The sequence below is a fragment of the Anser anser genome, assembly GCF_964211835.1.
Source record: "Anser anser genome assembly, chromosome: 2".
Classification (NCBI taxonomy): domain Eukaryota; kingdom Metazoa; phylum Chordata; class Aves; order Anseriformes; family Anatidae; genus Anser; species Anser anser.
In genome coordinates, this window is record NC_139721.1 from 114,704,790 (window position 1) to 114,726,958 (window position 22,169).

Below are 22,169 nucleotides of genomic sequence, written 5' to 3' on the forward strand. Positions count from 1 at the left end.
ATCTGTTTTCCAGCAGAGAGGATCTGAACAATTTAGTTTGAAGAGTAGAGTTAGGGCTCAGAAATAAAGTCTAGCTGTGTATTATCCTACAAAACAACAAAAAACTAGTCCAAGATTCAGAGATATTTGGGTTTAGAGGCACGCAAACCACCCCAGATACTAATGACTTTGATGTAGAAGCATGGATATAGGTCTCTTACAAAATTCATAAGCATTCTTCATGGTTTAGGTCATTTTTTTCCAATGTAAAGACTACCTGAGATAAAGGCTCTGATCAAAACTTGTGCAATTAGCCAAATTCTCAGTGCCTATTTGCTATACATTACATAGGCATTTTGGACCAAATATTTTAAAATATTTTTCATGTCCCATCTTGTTTGATTTAATATGCAATTCTTCATCAGTGCTTTCAAAAGGTCTGAGTTCAGCTATTTAGCTGTTGTGCACACAAACTGACTAATTCAGGCACCAGTATATTCTTGTTTGCACCTGCAACCCCTTAGTCTTTTTAGGACCCAAACTGAAAGTCCAAAGTGGCAGGTTGTGTTAAAAATATCAGTGTCCTGAAGGTGAGCTGTGTTACCAAGCTGATTTGAAGCCTAAATTTTGAAAACATAAAAATAGGCTTTTAGTAGCCTGCCTGACAGAGACAGAGAGATTGTGTTGGCAAGACGACCACTGTGGAACGGTTGTAAAGAGTTGTACTTCCATAATAACAGTGCCGAGAAGTTCCCTTAGTAAAGAGTGATAAGCAAGCTTCATCCTCTTCCTCACTGAGATCTGGGGCAGCACTGTGTTTGGTTAGCTTTGGTGCATTATCTTTTAATAGCTAAGCAATATACTTCACTTGAAGTATGAATAATAGAGTGTTTTCTTCCTCCCTCTTATCCCCCACCCTGCCACTTTACTTTCAGTATAGCATCTTCCATTGCTGGTTATTGCCATTATCAACTAATTTTCCAAACCACCGCTTTAACAATCTTTTCCTAGCTCCTAGGCATTAAGCAAAGATTGCTGCAGCATAATTGGATTAATTTAGAGACTGACTTTGAACGGCATAATTGATTTGAATTTTATTCTATTTACTCCAGCCACTTCACTAAAAAAATCGCAGCTTGGCAAGGCCTATGAGCCCAGGCGTGGGCTCAGGCCTTCCCCTGGCAAACCCCTGGCTGTGGGGCACTCCTTTGCCAGGGGGTACCTCCACCCATGCTCTGTGCACCCCAGCTCTGGGGAAGGGTTCCCATGAGGCTTCACGGCCCTTCCTTGTGCCACTCGTTGCAGGGTTTGGGGTGCCAGAGAGATCTTGAACAGGCTCGCTTCTTCCACGTTGCTGAGGAGAGAGTCACTGCTGCTGTGAGGGGAGAAACTCAAGTGCAGAGAAAGCAAGGCCCAGGGCCGTGGTGGGCATGGTGTGACAGCAACTGCCTCTGTGTGGAGAAGGCCATGAGTCAGCTCAGAGTCCATAAGGCAGGGAACCCATCCCAGGCATAAAGAGGAACAGCCCCACCAGCAGGAGCCACTCAAAGTCTCCTGTGCGCCTCACAGCACTGTTTTTGCTGCCCACGTCTGTGTAATGCACATCACTTCTCCAGCATGGATGGTGAGGGCCTTACAAAGGCCCAGGGGACAAGGGGCACCAGAAATGCAAGCAGTAGAGCTCACAATGGGAGGAAGGCCAGGCACTAGAAATGGTATTTTTTCATCTGCTGCTAACTACCACCTAGTGTCTCAGAACAAGATGTCTTACAAAGGCTCACGCAGCTCCCTGCAGGCCCCAGGGGCTCAGAGGTACCTCCCGCAGGGAGCGTCCCACCGCTGCCACCCCATCGCCACCACCACTGCTCTGCAGGTGCCACACCAGGGTCCTGAGGCAGCGCGTGCTCCGTGGGGATCCCCAAACACACTGCCTGGTTCACTCTCAGTGCTTCCTTTGTACAGCATCTGCTCTTCATTTTTGTGACTCATCTTCACGGGATTGCTAGAGAGAATGAAAAGCTTTGGGTTTTCAATTATAAAGCAGAATAATTACAAAAATATCAGCCAAGCAGTGTGGCTGCAGCCCATCCTCCTGTGTAGCTCTGAGTTCCCAATGCCACATCAGCTCCTTTCAGAGAGCTGCACTCACACAGGCATTTGGCATTTGCAGTTCCTGCTAGGTGAAGGTGCTTGTCTGGGGCATTACAGCAATGCCTACCTCAAAGGTAGATTTTCCCAGTGCTAGGTAAGATACTAACGTGAGCTACCCAATCTTGTGTATATTACCTGCCGCAACTTCTACACAGTGGATAGCATGTCTGAATTCCCCACAAAAACAACTTGTCATAATATTTCGAAACGCATTACAGACAGGAGGGATGGCAGAAGTGCACCCTTCCTGCCCTGGTGCCTGCAAATGCCATAAGACAGGAAGAAGCCTTCCCTAGCGTCTTTCCTTACCAAAATGCACATGGGCATTTACACTTAGAGTTCGTGTCCAACAGCACACAAAGGGGAAGATAGTTGTAGAGACATTCATAAAAATATGAGGGTGGCAAGGCACTGGCACAGGCTGCCCAGAGAAGCTGTGGACGCCCCACCCTCGGAGGCGTTCAAGGCCAGGCAGGATGGGGCTTTGGGCAACCTGGTCTGGTGGGAGGTGTCCCTGCCCATGGCAGGAGCATTGGAACAAGATGGTCTTGAAGAAAAGAAGAGAAAGGGGGACTCCCAAAATAATACAACTGGACTCTTGCAATTCCCCTACGATAACTCCTCCTCCAAGTAATTAACGTGGCTGTTTGTACAGCCACACTCATGGTGCCTATTTTCAAAGACAGAACTGTGACGGGTGAGGTGAAATGACTCTCGTCTTTCCCTTACTGAATAGGCTGGCCTTTCAAACACCTGACCTAGCCTTGGCTGTTGCTTTTTAACTTCTCACTGCACCGCAGACCTGCTCAAGCAGCTGCCTCCTGGGTGGGCCCTGCTGCCATTCAGTCAGGCCATGGCTCACCTGTTGGTTTCCTCCTATGGTATCACCTCAGCTGAATGTAAGTCTCTAGCAGTAGGTGAGGTGACTTGTGCCTTTTCCAGTAACTGGAGAACTTTCTTGTTCTTCCATGTATTCCTTCTTCATTGTTCTCTTCCTTGATTAGTCATTCTCCCCTATTCAAATGCAGGCTCTTTCCATGCAGATATTATGATTATATACAGTGGAACACGCTGGAAGACTTATTTTCCCTCCTCCACAAATATCTAAACTTATCCCTAACTACCTAGCTAATCTGTCTATCCAATCCAAATTGTCCCAGCATTTGGGGGTGTTTGGGCTTGGGATTCTGATTCAGACTTACAAAAATAAAATAAAATAAAAATTGAAAGGTCACTGCATTTTATTTCATCCAGTAAATGAAGCTGAAAGACATTCACTGCTACTGTAAAAATGTATTGCCTGAAACATATATCTACCTGCAAACAGTGTGACTAATTTGGGTCTGGAAGAGTTTTATGTAAGTATTGCTTTACTTTTAATGCTCTCTTTACTTTACATTGCTTCTTTAAATCTCATCAAAGGCAAGATTCCTCACAAGATGATGTCTTGGCATTTTCACTCAATGATATTGTCTTTTTAATGGCAGTGGGGGAATAAACTAGTAGATTAAACCATCCAATCAATTGCCCTCCTGCCTGTATTATGTGTATTATTTCCCACAGTACGTATTCAATGTTACACTGTATGATCATTAACACAGTGGGTGCTGTTAGACAATGAAACCCAGCAGCGTGCTAATAAAGGATTTAATGAATAACACGATATCCTTTCCAATAGCAACAGAGAATTTGTTTTAGGAAAACAGAAACTGTGAGTTGGGGCACATTGTACGTGAAGAAGGGCTGTCTGCGCTCATGAGACTCCTTTATCACAGTGCTGGTGCTGAAATGCTGGCCCAGAGAGAAAACAGGGTTTGAGGGAAATGTCCACTTGGATCACAGAGGTGGGCAGAGCAGACATTACCTCCCAGCAACTCACTTTTGATGCTGTGCAGCTTAACTGCTCATCAGAACATCAATGCCAAGAAATTTAACAAGCATTTTCCAGTTTCAGCATTGCCAGGTTACTGAGCCATGACATTGCTCTTAGCTCCCCAGATTTGTAATTCTAATCCTACCTGCTGGTCTCCTCTGCTTTGTGAAACAGGACAAAATGCTGTACCTCTTTCCCAAGGAAGACCAGTCCTGCAGTTGCCAGAAACAGCCTCTCGTTCCCAGCTAACACTGTTTCCCACTGACAGTCTCGTTCGTACTTGCCACACTTAGAAACGCCATTAGAGTACGCTGGACAGTCTTACTTGGGTGCAGTTAGATCTGCAAATCAAACACAGAACATTGTCCAGAGCAGTGTCTGTGCTAGAATTTAACTTATCTCTGTCAAAAAGGGGCAAAGAAAATATCTGGGTTTAACTGTTACACGGAGACTGTGCTGAGGGAGGGCAGCAGTATCAGTCACTGCTACCCCAGCAGCCAAATCTGCTCACTCAGTGCTATCTTCTCTTGCATATTTTGTTCTCAGGTTTTAAATGTGCCTAGTGAAGTTTATTTCATTATGTCTCCTGCAAGATCACTGCATAAACACAGAATTTGCTGGTAGGGAAGGGATTGTTGACACCCACTCTGAACTCCTCCTGTCTTAATTTCACCTATTAATTCTTATTTTAACTTTGCTTTCAGTTTGATAGCTAAGTCCCTTTATCTACACTATTTATAGGTTTTGTATATTTCAAGACTCTTCTTTTGTTTCCAAGCTGTACTTGTCTCTTAATCTAATTATAGGTTGTGAAGTCTTTTCATTCATCCTTGTAAATCAGACTTACTTTGGACTTTGATGAATATGTTTGCTGCTCTAATCTGAATTCTCTCCTATTTATCAGATCTTTTTCATCTGACACAGAAATGAACAGATTATTGAAGGTGTGACTGTGAAAGGATTCTATTTGTATCTTCCAGTTTCATTATATGTTGCTCTGGCTATTTTATCTTGCTATTCCGCATTGCAAATACAATCCCCTAACATTCTTTCCATATAATTTCTTTGCAGGTTTATCTGATTATCTGATTGTGCATGTCTTAGATTGTTCTTTCCCCTTGTGAATAAGAATAGGTTTTTAGGTTTTGAGTTTTATTCCATAAATGGTATCTCATATTCTCACTTTCTCCCTATATTTACCCAGTTGAGTGCTTTCCTATTTTTCATGTCTTTTGTTAGTTTGTTTGTTTGTTTTGTATTCACAGTTTCCTTGCATTTAATATACCTGGAACTTTCATTAATATGTTCTTTACTCTCTACTTTAGATCATTTGTAAAAGCACTAAAAAAAAAAGTAAGTTATCTAACAAAGGTCTCTATAGTGTCCCTGCCACCCTTGAAGTCATTACTTCAACCATTTGTTTAGAATGCTTACTTTTACCTTTAAAAAACATGATCATCTCTTAACCCTTATAAATGAGGCTGAGATGGAGATTCAATGAGAGTCTCATAAAAAATTCTACAAATATTTCCAAATATAACAGGAGGAGGAGGAGGTCAAATTTGTCTGACCATCTCTTTTGTCTTCAGAGTCTGTATTATATATGTTGTATTCCTCTTTCTGTTTGCTTTGCAGTTTTGGTTTGTAACATTGAAAAAAAATGGTGCTCAAAAGACACAAGATTTCTGTGCTTTATATTACTGACTCTTTTTATTTTTATTTAAGTTCTGTGGCTCCGAAAGCACTTTAACTTTCAAAGGAAAAATAGATTATCTTTCTTCTGTGACAAAACTACACCAAATTCATGGAAATTATAAGTGACTTCTTCTGGCTTCAGAAGCTCAGCAAAGCTTTTTTATGAATAATCTATTTCCAGTGAAATCAGTCAAAACTGTGTCAATGCTGACTATGACTGGAAGTCTAACTCATAAAAGGTAAAATCCTGGTGTGTTTTTTTTTTCAGCGTAGTTCAGTTCTTTCATCAACTTCTTGGGAAAGGATTGGTTCCCTCTATGTTCTTCTTTGTTTCAAACCTTATGTACAAGAATAAAAAATAAAATGTTGCAATGCACTTTGAGCACACTGTCCCAAAACTGCAAAAAGGGTCATTGAACCCAAGTGGTTAAAAAGGATTAAATTATCCCAAAGTTTCCCCATTTACCATCGTATTTTCCTTACTGGTGGATAAGTGGTTGATCCTATGTACCTCTAATTTCTCTCCTCATTTGTTGTTGTTGTTGTTGTTGTTGTTTGTTTTCTGCTTCCTGCTTTCATTGTCCCAGCTTTCACACTATCAGAAATGCTCTCCAAAGCTCTCAGGACCTGCATGGTTGCAGACCAGCTGTTTCTCCAATGCTGTTCATACCATAACTTAGCCAGAGCCAGAAAGCAGACCTCTTCTGAAAATCCTGTATGGCTTTTACTGATCTCTAACCTTCCACAAAGACTTGCACTATCCCAAATTTATAACATTTACGTAAGTAATATAGGGAGTTTATTGGCTAATAATGATAGAGAACAGTGGGGTTTCACTGACTCACTGTTTAGTGGGAGGACACTCAGACCCCTAAAATATAACCCTTGATACTGGATGACTTCTTCAAAATCTCCAGGTCTTTGCAAATCGATTTCTTATCAATATTCCTTTTCATGTTTTCCTCCCTGCTCACTTAGCCCATACTTCTCATATTATCATAGCTTGCTTATTCAGAAAGAACACCCGCATTTTGTGTAAGCAGTGTATGTATACCACTTGTTTCCTTTGCCTGCTTTTCTTTGTGATGGAATATTTTCCTACATTTGTATTCAGTATCTCAGCCAATCACCAAAAGATGGTTTAAAGTACCATTCATCGAAAGATGATTTAAAGTACCTAAAGGTCTAAGCTGAGAATGTTCACCTGTACAGACAGTTGCACAATCTGTAATTCTGAAGGCCCTAAAACAGAATCAAGTATTTTCAAAGCAGAATTGATTTGTTTCTGCAATATCAAAGACACAGCAAAAATGCAGTGCCAGAAGTGCCTTGAATTAATCTAAAATAAACGATGACGCTGAAAAATTGTCATAGTGGCACATGATTGGCAGTATATGACTGAAGTGGTCCATGGGCAGTGAGCTGTTGCCAGTGTACATATATTTGTTTTAGCTTGTACCTACATAGATTAAATGGACTGGACTGACAAAAAACTTATTTTCATTCAATTTATTGATTATTTACTCCCAAAGAGAGATTACTAAATGATAATGCATAATTGAGAGAAAAAAAAAAAAGACTACTCCATCAAATAAGTCTACTGTAGTAAATAAGTTTTATAAATATATATATATAAGTATATATAAGTATAAATAAGTATAAATAAGTATAATTAAGTATAAATAAGTATATATAGTATATATATATATACATATATATATATACATATATATATACAGTATAAATAAGATTATATTGTATGAGTGCAAAATGTAAAATAAAGCTTCATCTCAGCCTGGAAAACTCTGCTCTGGCTGGAGCAGGCTGTTCCCACTGCCGAGCTTCTGGCTGCAAGGCCAGTGCTAATGCTGGTCTGACTCCTCTCCAAGCCCTCACCTGCTCTGCCTTGCAGATGAGCCTTGCCTTCAGCTCCCACTTGACCTGTCCTTCCTGCAAGCCCGTCACGGCTCCCAAATCCAACTCCAGTCCCCGTTGTGATGGCAGAGCCCCTTCAAAGCCTGACACTGCTGAAACATTGCTTGGGAAACAAAACAACAGACCGAGTTGACACTAGTTTAAAAGACAGCCACACTGCACCCAGACCTGCCAAAAACATGTGCTGAGCTTCACTTCCCACTCTGCACAGATGACTGACTTGATTGGAAGTTTGTACCCACCTGCCGCTGAGGTGCCATCTCACCCATCCAGGCACTGCCTTGAGAGCACAAGTATTCTCCTTTGCCAACAATTTTTATTGTCCACATACTTTCCTTTTTGAAAATAATGCAAATTTTAAGCTGTCAGAAAGAAAAGAAATGGAGACGTATTTACTAAAGCTCCAGGGGCTGGCATGCTTTATCTTGTACATGGGAGGATGACATTTCTCTGTTTACCTTTACTGCAGTAGCTCTCTGGTAGCAAACAGCAGCTTCATCTTTTCTATCATAACTGTGAATCCACTTCTGGATTCAGGGTGTAACTACTGGCTAATACTCAACTGGATGGCATTTTCTGAATGAGCTGCATGACAGAGCCTGCAAACACGAAGTCAGAACCGTGCAGAGGCCCTCGATGTGTACTTCAACATACAACGTATGTGCAAGTGCTCTGCTGACCTGGAGACAGGGAAAGAAGAGTAATGGCCACAGAAAGGGAAACTTTTTAAAGGCAGTCAATAACTCTGAATTGCACTGTCTCCCTCTGCACAGAAATTTTTGGTTGGTCTATCATTCATTCCCCTGGTCAATGCTGGGAACTGTTCAGAAGCAGCCACCAGCTTTTGCCTCCCAGAGCTCTGCTGGTAACTCCTTGAGGCTGGCACTGAGCAGCTCCAGAAGTTAGTCAATGTACTGTATTGGTTGCCCTGGCAGAGGGATAATTGTGAGGGTCAAAACTAAATTAGGGAATCCAGGAGGGTTTCTGAAACAGCCAGGCAAATCAGCTTGGGCAGGTTTCTGACTCCTGTTTTAGAATACATTTGTAGTTCCCAAAAGAGTTTTGCAACTGAGAATTGACCTAATTATTAAACACTGCTCACTGAGGTCCTGTCTCATATTTGCTGCTTAATGTTTTTTGTTTTGTTTTGTTTTGTGAATTCTACTTTGAAGGCATTTTCTTTCAGTTCTCTTGAATCACTACCCTGGTTAGTGCTTGTGCCAACAGCCCGCAGGCTTTGTCTCTAGTGAGACTAGAAATCTTTCTTTTCTTTCTCCCCAAGCCAACCATGTTCAAACAAAACACAGTGCTTGTGCAGAGGTGCTAATGTGTTTTCCTGGCCTTTTCGGACATAATTTAAGAGCTGGTAGTTAAAGCTGGTAGTTAAAAGTAGGAAAATGCACTTGCAAAAGGATACATTTTTCTCCCACCTATTTTTTTGAAGTAGGACTATCAGCTTTTCTCTGAGAAACTGGAGCCGGAGCTCACTTTACTTTGTGCATACTTTGTTATAGTTGAATTAAAATTTAATTACAGATTTTATTTAGTTAGTTAGTTATTTTGCTATTTGCCACTATTTACATGTCTGTGGTGGCTCCTCAGGCTTTACCTGGGTGTCCTCATGTTCTCTGCACCCACAGATCAGTAAAGCATGATGCCTAATGAGATTGTAAGCATGATGGTGCCATCAATTTTAGAAATAAAATGTTCTCCTGCTTTTTCACTGGCAGTCCAGGATTTTCTATAATATCCATCTCTTTGGACATTTTGTTCTTTCTTTTGATCAGCTCTTTCAGGCCATATATTTTTCTGTCTGTAACTGTAGTTTCACATTCAACTAATACCTTGGTATTCAGACTTCTGCAGAAGACTGCCAATGATATTTTATGGTTAAATTTGAAATTTTCAGATCTGAAGTAACCTGCTCTCCTTTACTCCACTGAAAGTGTGCCTGTCACCTACTCTTCATTCTTCCATTCTGCTCCTGTGAATGTGCTGACACTACTTTCTCCTCGGGATGAAGCTCCTCTTCTCTTGCACTTTTCCAGCTGCTGTTGCCTTGTACCTCTCCCCACCTTCCCGATACATTATGCCGAGGAGTCAAGCCACATGGCCACTTAGTGGCATCTGATTCAGTAATTTTTATTATTTTCACACCTACCTTTAGCGTCTGGACTTAGACCACTGATTCCTTTCACATCCAACTATTTGAGTAAATGTATTGGTGTCTTGCTACTGTCTTATAAACGAATGGGTTGAATACAGTTTAGGCTATGCTGGGTTTTGATTCTAAATTTCTTATTTTGTAGCTAATGGCCCATAATTCCTATGCAAGAAAGAGCTACTACGAAGTACTTTCAGATAAAATCTTTTTGTATGCTGTAATAAACTGCATGGTTTTGTATCACAAGTAGTGCAGTACAAGAGAGGGTGCTTTAAGTATGAGCTTTTAGTCGTCATTTTTACACAGGTATCTTTTTTTTTAATGATGGTTGAGAGCGTGTTATTCTGGGGAAAGACATTTGGTTTGTTTGTTTTTATCAGCAACTTACTGAGTTTGTTTGCTTTCTGCACATGAACATGTTCTTGCTCCTGGGCAATTGCTATATTATTGTAAATTGAATTAAGTAGTAGGATAAAAAGACCATTTGGGTGGATGTTTCTTATATGTGCAGAAAGTATCTTGAGCTTTATTATGCTGGTTGGGGCTTTTTTTGTGTGTTTTTTTTTTTTTTTAAATTGACATCCCAGGTAAATGATTTATTTTTTCCACAGACAAGCTAGTTGACAGATGCTGTAGTAGCACAAGAGTTAAGCCAGTCATGTGGTGGGGCTCTGGTACACCATGTCACCCTTGATGTCACTGAGGTGGTTTCCCGCTAGAGCTCTGGGTCAGGGAGCAGATGAACAGCTGTCAGACTGCCAGTCTGCACAAATTTCCAGTCAGACAACTGGGACCCTCAGACCCAGCTGTGGGACATCTTCTTTCCCCCCCATAACAGTTTGCGAGGCAGAATGAACTATAAATTCACAATGAGGAGATGGGAAGTGAGGAAGACAAGTTGGTTATATGAAATAGACTAATTCAGTGTTTTAAAGTTATGTAGACTTCGGAGAAAGATCAAGGTTTTATCAGCCAGAGGAGACGCAAAATGAGAAAAATGCCCAGCAAAGGCATAATTCCTTGGTGTAAGCTCAGACAAACCTGTTGACTTCAACGAGATTACAGGAAAGCATGGTATTTTTATAAAAAAAAAAAAATTAAAGGAAGAATAACATCTTTGGTAATATCTTGAATGACAGAAATGCAAATATTAAACCCAAATTATAATTTATTGTGTCTCGAGTCTTGGAATAAACTTGTGGAAGACAGGTGGGAAGAAAAATTGCAGCCCTGAAAGGCTAAGTGTGTTGAGGTTAGTACCTGATGGCCAGCTGAAGGCCAGCTGCTATAGCTGCTTCCAGCCCTTCTCAGCAACAAGGTCTTTGTAGTAACTCTACAGATCTTTGTAGTAACTTCCAGAATACTTCCCCTGCAGCTCAAGCAGTCAGTGGGGCATATGACGAGCAAGGAGTGCCCTTTTTTCTGTGCTGCATCAGTGTAGCTTTTACTTGTAGTAGAACTTAAATGCCTTCTTTTCTCTATATTTCTGCCTCAAAGGTAGTGGGTACCAAGAGGTTAAAACGCAGTTGTTTGCTACAAAAAGAAGCTCACAAAAAGGAGAACAGGAAGGAAAAAGAAGATACATCTACGACATCCTTTGCTAACAGCTTAGGAGCTCCATGACAAACAAAATAAGGTCATCTGGCTAGCATTTCCTTGAGAAAATAATGGTGTTATTGTTCATTTTTTAGAAACATTACTGCTATGTAAAAAGTGTTAGATTAACACCTTCTGCAAAAATGCTAATGAAGAATGGTCCCATGGAGTGATTACAGAAACTAAAAATATTTGGAGGATGGATGAAGAAGGAAAAACGCTGTCCTTTTCATGCAACATCAACTTCATTAGCAGCACAAGAAAAAGTTGAAGCTGAAGGGTTTTGACATTCCAAATGGTTTCTAGTCTGCACTGGGACAGACTAATAATTGTCCAAAATCACCAGGGACAGGACTGCCACCCCAAAAGGAGCCAAATCCCACCAACTGGGTGTTGATTCTGCCCAGGGCTTTGACCTGTGTTCATAGACAAAATATCCAGTTTTACTGATCTGCATGATGTGGAGGTGAAGCCTCTGTCTTCCTAGTTAGCAGCTCTGAACAAGATGACATCCTTCTCTGGACCCTCCAAGGGCAGAGAACCCACCCACCCCCCACCCCCCACCCCCATTAGAAGAGAATAATAAATAAACATTTCTAGATTCTGAAGATACTTGTGCCAATCTCCATGTAGCTTTTGGCAATGTACTACATATTTAATCAACTTTAATTTCTTTTTGGGCTTTGAAAGAGTGTTTTGCAAATGTGTACTGTAAGGAAGCAACAGCACCATTGAACTGAAATAATGAAATAGGTTTTAGTAGCAAATTACTCATAATAAAGGTGAGTCTTATGTGCTTGCTGATTCACTCAAAGAATCATTAATTAAAAGGAAAAGTACGAAGGCTGTTAGTGACATTTCATCTGTTACCTCGGTTTTACTGAAGATAGATAGCTAGAATGAGAGATGTCTTGCTGTAAAAGACTTGACCTTCTTCAGTCAAGTAAACCTTCTGTTTTCACACTGTACCTAGAGGTGTTTCACGTGAAACTCATACAAATTTTTCAGGTGTGCTGTTGGGCTCTAAATGAGGTGTCACTTTCCCATTAAACATTAAAAATAATAATAATTAAAAACGTCCTGGGGAGATATTTGTGAATGGTTAAGCAAAGACATCTGCTCAATATGCACCATCAAACAAAAAGGCTTATGGGCTGCTGGGGTGTGTCATTCTGAAAAGGGCTAAAAAAAAATAAATCAAAAACACATAAAAATGGCTGTTGGGTTCTATTTGAATTAATAAAACCACATCTCGAAAGTAGCTAGCTGAAAGAGGGCAATGAAAAATGAGTGACATCTTTTGCTTTCAGTGGTTCAATACAAGAATTTCCCAGCACAAAGTATGGTTTGATTCTGCTGCTGTGGATGGTGTTGGTTGCATTGTGACTTGCCTAAGTGAGTCAATTTTGCACTTTCCAGCAGTCTCATCTCTGTCATGACCATTAAATGACAATAAGCATTTCACAAAGTAGCAGCCTCATCTTCTAGCTCAAGTTAATTGCTGGTTGAGGAGAGGCAGTGTGCCAGCTCCCAAACAGCCTAATAACCACTTTTTTTTCCCAAGCTACCTTCAATCTGAAACTAGCTGCACTTCAGAAAATGAGCAAAGGACAACCGAAATGGCTGCTGCTCCTTGACAAACCACCTCACTCTATTTCCTTCCTTGTCCTCCCTTCTCCTGCACAGCAATTCGTGCTCTATGGAAATGGAAAAGGTTCCTTCATTACAAAGAGGGAGAAGGAGCCAAAGGCAATTGGCTTTTTTTGTAACACTTCCCGCTGGCAGGATCCCTGCCAGTGTTTCTGAGCAATCACCTCCACCTCTGGGAATTCGGAAGTTTGGTGTTTGTTTGCTATTTGCCAGAAACACTGCTGGTGACTCTGGGCGTTCATTACCTGGTAATGCAATCACTCGACTTTCCTGACAATTTTTTGTTTGTTTGTTTTGAGCATCTCCATTGCTATTAAGCAGTAAATGTGATAAGCAGAGCAGAGAATACATCAGTCTTACCCTCATCAAGGCTAAACACTATGAAAAAAGCCTCAGCTATCACACAAATCCACTTAAATAATTCTGCAGGTACCACCACTGAAATTACTCATGTTCTTCACTGCAGTGGCTTTTTTCTGCTTCATGCTATGGTTGACCCACTGTCATTTGCAAATAGACATTTAAACATCATTCAACTTCACAAGCAATGCAACATACATCAAACCTTCTTCTACAAGTCTTAGTGGAATTCTGTTTTGTTTTTTAAGACACACTGCTAATGTGAGCTATGCCAGAATTAATGGGGTAATGGCATTCTTCTCTCCATTCTCCAGATGTCTGCATCCCCATGGTCTTCTGCAAGTCCTAACTCTCTCTTTTTTTAAATCCATAGCTGACAGAATCACAGATAACACAATGTGCATCTTGCTTTTCAGAAAGCCCCTCACCTATCTCTTATGCACACCAGAATCCAAAAAAGTAACTGTGTAGTAACTTGGATATTTGAGATCTATGTACAGAACATAATCACAGCTATTTGGGACCCACCTGTGGCCATCTGTTTTCTTTTCTGTCTTAATTACTATGTAAAGAGGACAAACACATTTGCTGAACCTCGCAGTTTTCTCTAATTTATGTTGCAGGCTGCTAGAAGTGTAGGTCTGTTTTCTTAGGAAAAAAAAGCCACATACCCTAGCACTACATTAAACATTAATTGCAACATGAGGAAATTATTTACCTGTTTCTTTTTTGTTCAGTGGCGAGAGATTAAAGGCTGAAAGGTGATACTGACAGTAATGTACATAGCTAACAAAAGAAATGCTAAAGTCAATGGTAGTACAATGGTAGTAGATCAATTCCTGAACCTTTTAATCTGTTTCAAAGGCTCTGCAGTAACTTCAGCTAACACAGAAAGCTGAAAATGTTATTAATAATGTGAAGTCTTTAAAAAGACACAGTCAAATTCATTAAGCCCACTGACCACTTGCCTAGTGAATTCTGCAGGCAGCATGTTTATTACTTATGGGAGTCCAGTGTTCATTTATCGTTTCTCATGGCAAACAGACTTGAGGAGGAAAAGCTTCAGGACCAGTTCTCAATGCAGCCTTTATGACGTGCTTTTTGTAACAGAGTGCTATGCGTGTTCTGAACAAAGTCGCTTTTATTTCCACATCAAGTGCTGTGACAATTTGAATGGTGCCACAGGCATCAAAATAAAGAGTGCTCTTCTGCATCCTTGTCCCACAAAATGGAAAATGCTAATGCAGGGACTCCCTGAGCCATCCTTTAGCAGCTCTCTAGGACATTGGTCAGCCCAGGCTCCCAGTGAGTCCAGGCTGGCATCGGACTAGCCCATCTGTGTAAGACATGCACTACTTGGGTATGTCTGCATTAGCATCGCCGTTCAGCTTAGGACCATGCTTTTGAAAACAGTTCTCGATACTCCCCATTTGCTCTTCTTGGGTTCACACTGCCTGACCTGGAGCTCTTCTGCAGGAACTGAACTGAAAGACGTGCTTCAGCTACTAATGGGCCCAGAGTCCCTGGGAGCATGCTGCAGCTAGTCTGAACTAAAAACTCCTGAAATGCAGAGTGCAGATATTGAGTCCTCCACACCATTTTCCTCCTAATGTTGACATAGCCTTCATTTACTATTTGTCCTCTGATCTGTTTTGTACCTGAAGTGCTGCAATATGTGCAAAGCAAGCTGAATAATACGTACATTATATCTATTCTATCTATTTGGATGCATATCTATGCAGAAAGTTACTGTGAAGTGGGATGGTAAACACTACTATATACTAACTCCTTCTGCAGACCACTCCTAGCGGTAGTTTACTCTTTTGTGAAAGTGGAATATTGTCCTGCAATGAGAATTTGAAAGCTGCTTTACAGTACGTTAAGTTTCCCATGCTCATAAGCTTCCGCAAGGCTGCAATGCTGGAATTATTAAACATTAATCTGAATCAACTTTCAAAATGGTTTTGTTAAACTGTTTCAAATTTCTGTGTATTGACATTCAGATTTAAAGAGGATGTACTTCTCCTATTGCATTTTCCAAAATAAACTACAATTTAATGAGAAAACTTGAGTTCTGATTAAGAGTCAACATAGGAACTTAGCTTGGTTTAATGATCCATTTAAAAAAATCTGAAACCAGTTAATTTGGATTATTTTTTGAGTACCACAGTGTAGATAAACCCCATAGAGATCATCCTGATATTATTATTCTCTTATTGTCCTGGATTCTCAGCCAAATTTCTTAAGAGACTTCAGACTGCAAAGCCTGTAATACAGCAAATATAATACTTCAGGTGAATGTTGAATTTACACAACAAATCTTGTTAAAGAAGCATTAACCCTTGAGGTTGAAATTTTGCCAGAAGCAGGGTAGGATCAACACTGTTGGATTTTTCCTCATCTGTTTGGCTGCCTGAGCATGTCTTTATTCAGTAAGCAACATTTCATCTCAGAGTCTCAGGTGCCTATGTCTGCTTTGAGAGATGAAACGTGTTTTCAAAATTCCTTGCAGTTTAGGCACTGTATTTCTTCCCATTTTTAGAATGTTTTCTGTCTTGGTATTTTGAGTGGGCAAATCCTGACACTAGCAAAATATCTTTTCAGCCTGAGCCTGGCTGATGAGATTTGTTGTGCCAACATGGAGGCTGACATATGCTGATTTTTACATTCAAACCTTTTGTAGACAAGAAATTTCTGAACGTGTGGCAGAGCCTACAATCAGAACAGCATTGCTGCCTGGATGGGAGGAATGCTGTTATCCACCTGAGATTGGCAGTTTGGTCAGATCCATACATGGGGACAGTCACAGCATAAATTTTCACCCCCACTGGAAAAAAGTAGTCGAAATATAACTGTACGTTTCATTTTCCAGAGGCTCCTGGTTTGATAGATACTGTTAATAAGTATGCCTAGGTCTCATTTTCAAATCAAAGAGCCAAGGAGCTAACAGTTACTTGCTTGGTTGGAAGAGCTACACTCCCCTCCGCCCCACCTGCCCTCTGGAGATAAACACAATGAGGAGAAAATAAACACTTTCATACATAATGAGTTTAATGAGATTTCCATTTCAGTGTAGATTTGCATATACTGCCTTAAATCTGAGTTTAGCTTTAATTGGGAAATAGCTTGTGTTCTGTTTGTTACAACTGTGGTCTTGGAACTGGATACAAAAGATTATAGAGACCCAAATTCATCGTTGTGACTCTCAGCAAATCTGCAATAACATAACCTGATGTCTAATAAAAGAGGAAATACCAGAGCTGTAACTCACAGCAATATTATTTCCACACAAAAAGGATATAGAGTGATTATGAGCCAATCACCACGGTAGCTCTATGATGTCTTGTCATTTTCTTAATTTCCTTTGTTTACTTAACTCTTGTGATTTTACAGCCTGGGTAATTTTCCCTGAAATACTTTGAAAAATTGTCTTTAATATAAAAAGTACATCCTGCCTGCAGCTGGTTATATAATTCCTATATATAGGTTGCAGAAAGCTCTCCATCCTCCTTCTTTAACAAAACAACATAAATACACAGAAAAAAATATTATATTCATATATGTCTGGCCACTGTTATAACAAATTGTTAATATTTTGCACATGCACATGAGCACTTCACTCACAAATAGCTTGAGGGAAAAACTACTCTGTTTTCTTCACTGCTGTCACTGATATAGTTACATTGTCCCTCCCCACTGCATTGCTATCTGTAGTATAATTTCTCAGCTCCAAGAACTTTGTTCACATCAGGTACCTGGAAAGGAATCGGTTGCAGTCATGCAAACAAAGTTTGAATTAATTATTTCCTGTTTCAAAAATCACTCTTACCTGAAGCAAGCGATGCTTCATTTTCCTTTCTCATTTTTTTCCCATTCTTTTCCCTCTTTATAGCTACAGAAATAATTATCTCCATGACAGGTACCAAAATTTTGCTGTCTGTCTTTCTGTCCCTTCAAAAGCACACTCAGCAATACTTTGTGACAATCTATCAAAATTACTGCAATAATGGTTTTTGACAGTCTTTGCAGGCACTTTCACTTACCATCTCTGGGATTTCTCTCTGCTATTAGAGTTGGGGAGTGGGAGTCAGGCTTCCTGGGGCTTCCTTTTATCTCTGTCACTTATTTTGAGGAGTGAGTTTCTATACCCGTCGACACAGTCTACAACACGCCCCAGGCAGTCAAAATTCACAGTCACCCATCACCTTTCTCTCTCTTTTGGGATTCATCTTTTTACATGAGAATAACACATCAGCTTCAGCTTCTGCTTGATGCTGGTGTTTCTAGGCATGTCCCCTGCAAAGACTTCCAATTTACCCTTTGAGACAGAAGGAGACAATTCAGTTTCCAGATAACACAACCTGGCTGACTGGGCCACCAGGATGAAACTGCAAAACTATTCTGCAGCTTTAGTATGGGTTCTTACTGCCTAAAGCCATGTCCCATTTCTTTGGTCACCAGTGAAGTAATTTAATCATGGTGTCTCAGTTTCTCCATCTGTAAAACAGGAGTACTAATACCTACATAAACCTTAATCCCTGATACTATTTATCACAAAAGAGTCCCAGGAAGGTGAAAATATTTATAGAGTGTTTTTCAACACCCATCTGAAACATTTTATTGACCCCACAAAATCCTTTCTGGATTAGATAATACAAATCCTAAATCAATTCATCATGGCAGTAATAACAACCAAGGTGATAAAATAATCTAGAGAAATCAACAAGCAAGTAGTGTTAGGGATGATCCTACAGTAAATCTAGAGTATGGCAGCCTTTTCCTCTTCATAGCTCTTGAATAACAGTCTATTTTTTTCTCAGTTTTCAGATAACAAACCTTTAAGGATTGCACTACAAACTGCTTTTTCTGCTTTAGGAAAGTAGGTCTCAGTGAGCACTGCAAGCATGTCAGGTGTAAATGGTTTTAAGTTTATAAGTTTAGTTTATTTTCTAAATGGTTATTTAAGACATTTTAAACTAATTAAACAAGTTAAACTGATGTATGACCTGGCTTTGGTGTTTGCCCTGTCACTGTCATTTTAGCTTTTGTGGAACAGAAGCAACGGTAACACTAGAATGGATCAGGAAGAAATAGGCAAACACATCTGTAAAGCATTTAACCATACTTTCTTTGACATAACTGGGACTTGGGGTGATAATTTCATTTGAAGAAAAAGCAACTAGACCAACTAGAAACTGGAAATTTTAAACTGGAAGAATGGTGAGGCTGTACCCATACATTCATGTAAAAAATAGCTCTTCAGAGAAAACCATAGAAATGTCTTTTTAGTTGCAATAGGAAGGCTTGATTGTAAACAAAACCTGATACATTTACCTCAGGCAAGCACTGGAACAGGAGTAAGAATGAACTGTAGCTCTCCCACTCTTCTACAGGCATTGGCATGAAGCAAAGCTGCCATTCTGCATTTTGATTTGTGGCCCAGTATTGCTGCTATGGTCTTCAGAAGGATTGAAAAGGAGTCTACAGCCTCCCTGCTGCAGTTGTGGGTGTTGTGTGAGGAGGCATGGAAAGACACGCATGAGATGGCCCGTAAGGAACACAAGCACATAGCAACACAAAGGCAACATCACTGTGTGAAGAAGACTGGAGGTGGAGACTTGGCTTTCAACATCAGTTCTGCCATGAATGTACAGCTATGATCCTGTCCAAACCAGTGAAGTGCTCAATGCCACCTTTTCTCCATCTGTTTGTAAAACTGTATGCGTATTTTTGAGGGTAAGTGGCATGGACCCTATAAATGGCATACTGCTCTTTATCCTGCCCTCTTCACCATCACAGTTACAGAGTCTAGTAGAGAATTTTGTTCAGATGTCTAGGAACTCAGTGGAATTTGGAGAATAAAGACATTGTTAAATACTTTGGACATATTCAGATGTGAAATTACACTTGTGCTGTCTTGTACAGTCATGCTCACTTTTCACTTCTGGGACACCCAACTAACTGCACGCAGAATGGCTTGACCCACTGCAAGCCAAAAGCTAACTTCTGAAGTTCACCTGCACGTGAACAGAATTGGACTCCTAATGTCCAAAGACTTCTCAAATTACTGGTTAGGAATTAGAGGAAGAAATAATAAAGGTATGCTTCAGCATTTTTTTAACTCAGAACATTTTGACAAAACACAAGCTGTATATGGTGAAGCTAAATGGATAAACAGAAGAACACTGGAAAGTAAATGGGTAGAAATCTCATGCCAGCGGAAATATGTCCTGGGCTGTGTGTGCTGCCAGGCAGCAAACAAAATAAAAAAGATCTTGCTGTGAGAGAAAGGCAAGTGGTTTTGGATAGTTCTTTAGTATGGGTGAAAACAAGGTCAGATCCTGAGATGCCTGTCTCACTGCCACAGACTTCAATGGGAGAGCTGAGGCGATGATTCATGGAGAGAATGCAAGAAGGAGTGCCAAGAAGGAGCTGAGAAGGACACACAGAAGGGTGAAGGGGTGGTCCTGTTTGTTCTTTTTTTTCCAAAAAGCAAGAAGAGAATATGAAATGAACTTAGAAGGCAATGTATTTAAATTGATGATCTCTTCTTCAATATTACCTTGAAAATCAGATACTTAAGAACAATGAAGTACTCCCTTGAGACCTGATGGACTTTTGTATTAAATGTAAGCAATAACTTGTAGAAGGATGAAATGTCTATGTACATACAAAGAGAACCTCCCTAATGCCTACAGATTGTTCAAACGCAACTAAATGGGGACAGAGAACATCATGCAGCATGAGATGTGCAACCCACTGGCTTCTCTCGCCAAGCCTCTGTAAGTGGGCATCCTCAGGGCTGCTTACAGCAGATAAGGGTTTGCTGTTTTCTCTGAGACATGCAGAGCTGGCTTCTTGCAGAGGCAAGGGGCTGCCAGAGACTGGCAGTTTTTAATCAAGTTTGATGGTTCCTATATTCTTGCGTCAGATTCACTAACTGAGAAAAGACACTAATAATACAAATACAGTGTTTGCTTTGGTCTTAAGAGGCAAAAACCCTAACAGAAGCCAGTATTAGCCAGAAGGTTCCCCAAGGAGATGGGGCAGAAGAAATACTAAAAGAAATTGGAATGAATGCTACCTTACACAGTAAATAAATCAAAAAGACTGACAAAAATCAGGAGCCAGATACTAAGCACAGAGACATTTTGAAGAAACTGGGTAAGGAGATAGGAGGTACCTCAGGAAACGTATTTCAATCCCTCTCGCAAATAAGTTGCCTAGAACCACTTGATGCAGGGAAGTCCAGGACGGTGTTCTCGTTATTAAAAACACAAAAATTGCAGGCATTATGTTTCCTGTTTGCACGGTGGAGTGGTACACGTGGGCAGACCCTGAACACACACTGGCATCGGAAGGCTCTACGTCTTCCTGAATCCCTGCATGCGGACCACAGGCTTCAGGCAGGGAAACGACTGCCCCTGTCCGTCTGTGCACGCTGCTCCTGGCTCTGCTGGTCCGACAAGTCCCGCACGCCCCACCGGCACCTGGAAGAGGGTCTGTGCACACCCCCCGGCCTGCGCTTTGCGGGGGTCCCGAGGGAAGAAGACAGCTCTCCCGAGGCGTGGAAAGCACTTCGCTGGCGGTGAAGGGCTGCGGGCAGCCCCTCCGCTAGGCAGCCCCGGCACCGTGCGGCGGCTGGCACGGGAGCTTGCCCCGGGAGAGGCGCGCCCCCGGCGGCAGGCGGCGCTCGGAGGGGCGCCGAGTCCACCCCCGGCCAGCGGGGCCCGCCATGGGGCCGAGAGCAGCCGGCGGCGAGGAGGCAGCGCCTGAGGTGAGAGGGGAGCGCGGCGTGCGGGGACCCGCGGCCGTCAGGGACCTCCCCGCGGGCCCTGAGGCGGCGCCGGGCTCGGGGGGGCTCGGCCCGGGGCTTATCGGCGCCCCGCTCGCTCCTGCCGGCCGCCGGCCCCTCCTTCCGCGGCTGAAGGTAACGGGGGGCGGCGGGGGGGGCTCGGCGACGCACGGAGGTGGTGTGCTCTGGCAGGAGACTGCCCCCGAGCCCCAAATCCCGTACTTTTTGCATAGGCAGAGCCCCCGCTGGGTTCCGAGGTCTGTTAAATACTCGGTCGGGTTGCCACAGCCGCTGGCTAGCGTGTAGAGCCAACGCGATTATGAATTTCAGTCTGGATCTTAAGCAATTTTTGCTCTGAATATGCATGTCAGTCGTAGTCATGATTTGTTAAACGTCTTAGAAAATGCGAGTGTTGACAAATTCTCGGTAAGAACTGGCTGTACATTGAGAATAATTATGATTATTACTGATTCAGAACCACACTGTACAGTTTTAATGTGCCGTCCCGAAAGCAGGGGTTAAGATTTGTCCCAGTGAAGAAGATTTTTGTCTGTGAGACCCTTGATAACCTTGATCGCTTCTAATGGCATTTTTCCATAAGAGATGAGCTCTCTTTTCCTGGAAGTGTCGGTGCCAGAGTTACTTTTGCACAAAGGAACTTTTTGTCACTTTTTTTCCTGGGGAAGATTGGTTGGGTCCTTAAAAAACGGGAAACCTTCACGTGAGGGCATATTTTTGGCACAGCCTCCAGCACCAAAGCCGTTTCGGAAGGAGTGGTGTCTTCCAAGTCTGCTTTTCCACCCCTGCTATTTCTGTGGTTCTGAAATGACTTGGGGATGGCATTCAGAGGAGGAATTCAACTTTGTTCAGAGGATTTCAGACCTCTTCTGCTTGCTCCTCTTAAGGCTTCCCTAAAACAAGCAAGTAGAGCATTTAGAAAGAAACCTACGGTTGAATATTCAGCACTTCCC

At 41.6% G+C, this 22,169-nt stretch overlaps 1 protein-coding gene across 2 annotated transcripts in view; it reads left to right on the top strand.

The window, feature by feature from the left end:
• The first annotated feature begins 20,353 nt into the window (after positions 1 to 20,353).
• Positions 20,354 to 22,169, top strand: part of KCNG2 (potassium voltage-gated channel modifier subfamily G member 2) — a 56,223-nt gene continuing 54,407 nt past the window's right edge. Inside the window, exon 1 of one of the 2 annotated variants that reach the window (XM_083824471.1) lies at positions 20,354 to 21,180. The gene's annotated coding sequence lies outside the window, so the exon portion shown is untranslated. Of the gene's footprint in view, positions 21,181 to 21,201; positions 21,334 to 22,169 lie in introns of those variants that run through there. The other variant, XM_083824472.1, reaches the window with a different exon arrangement.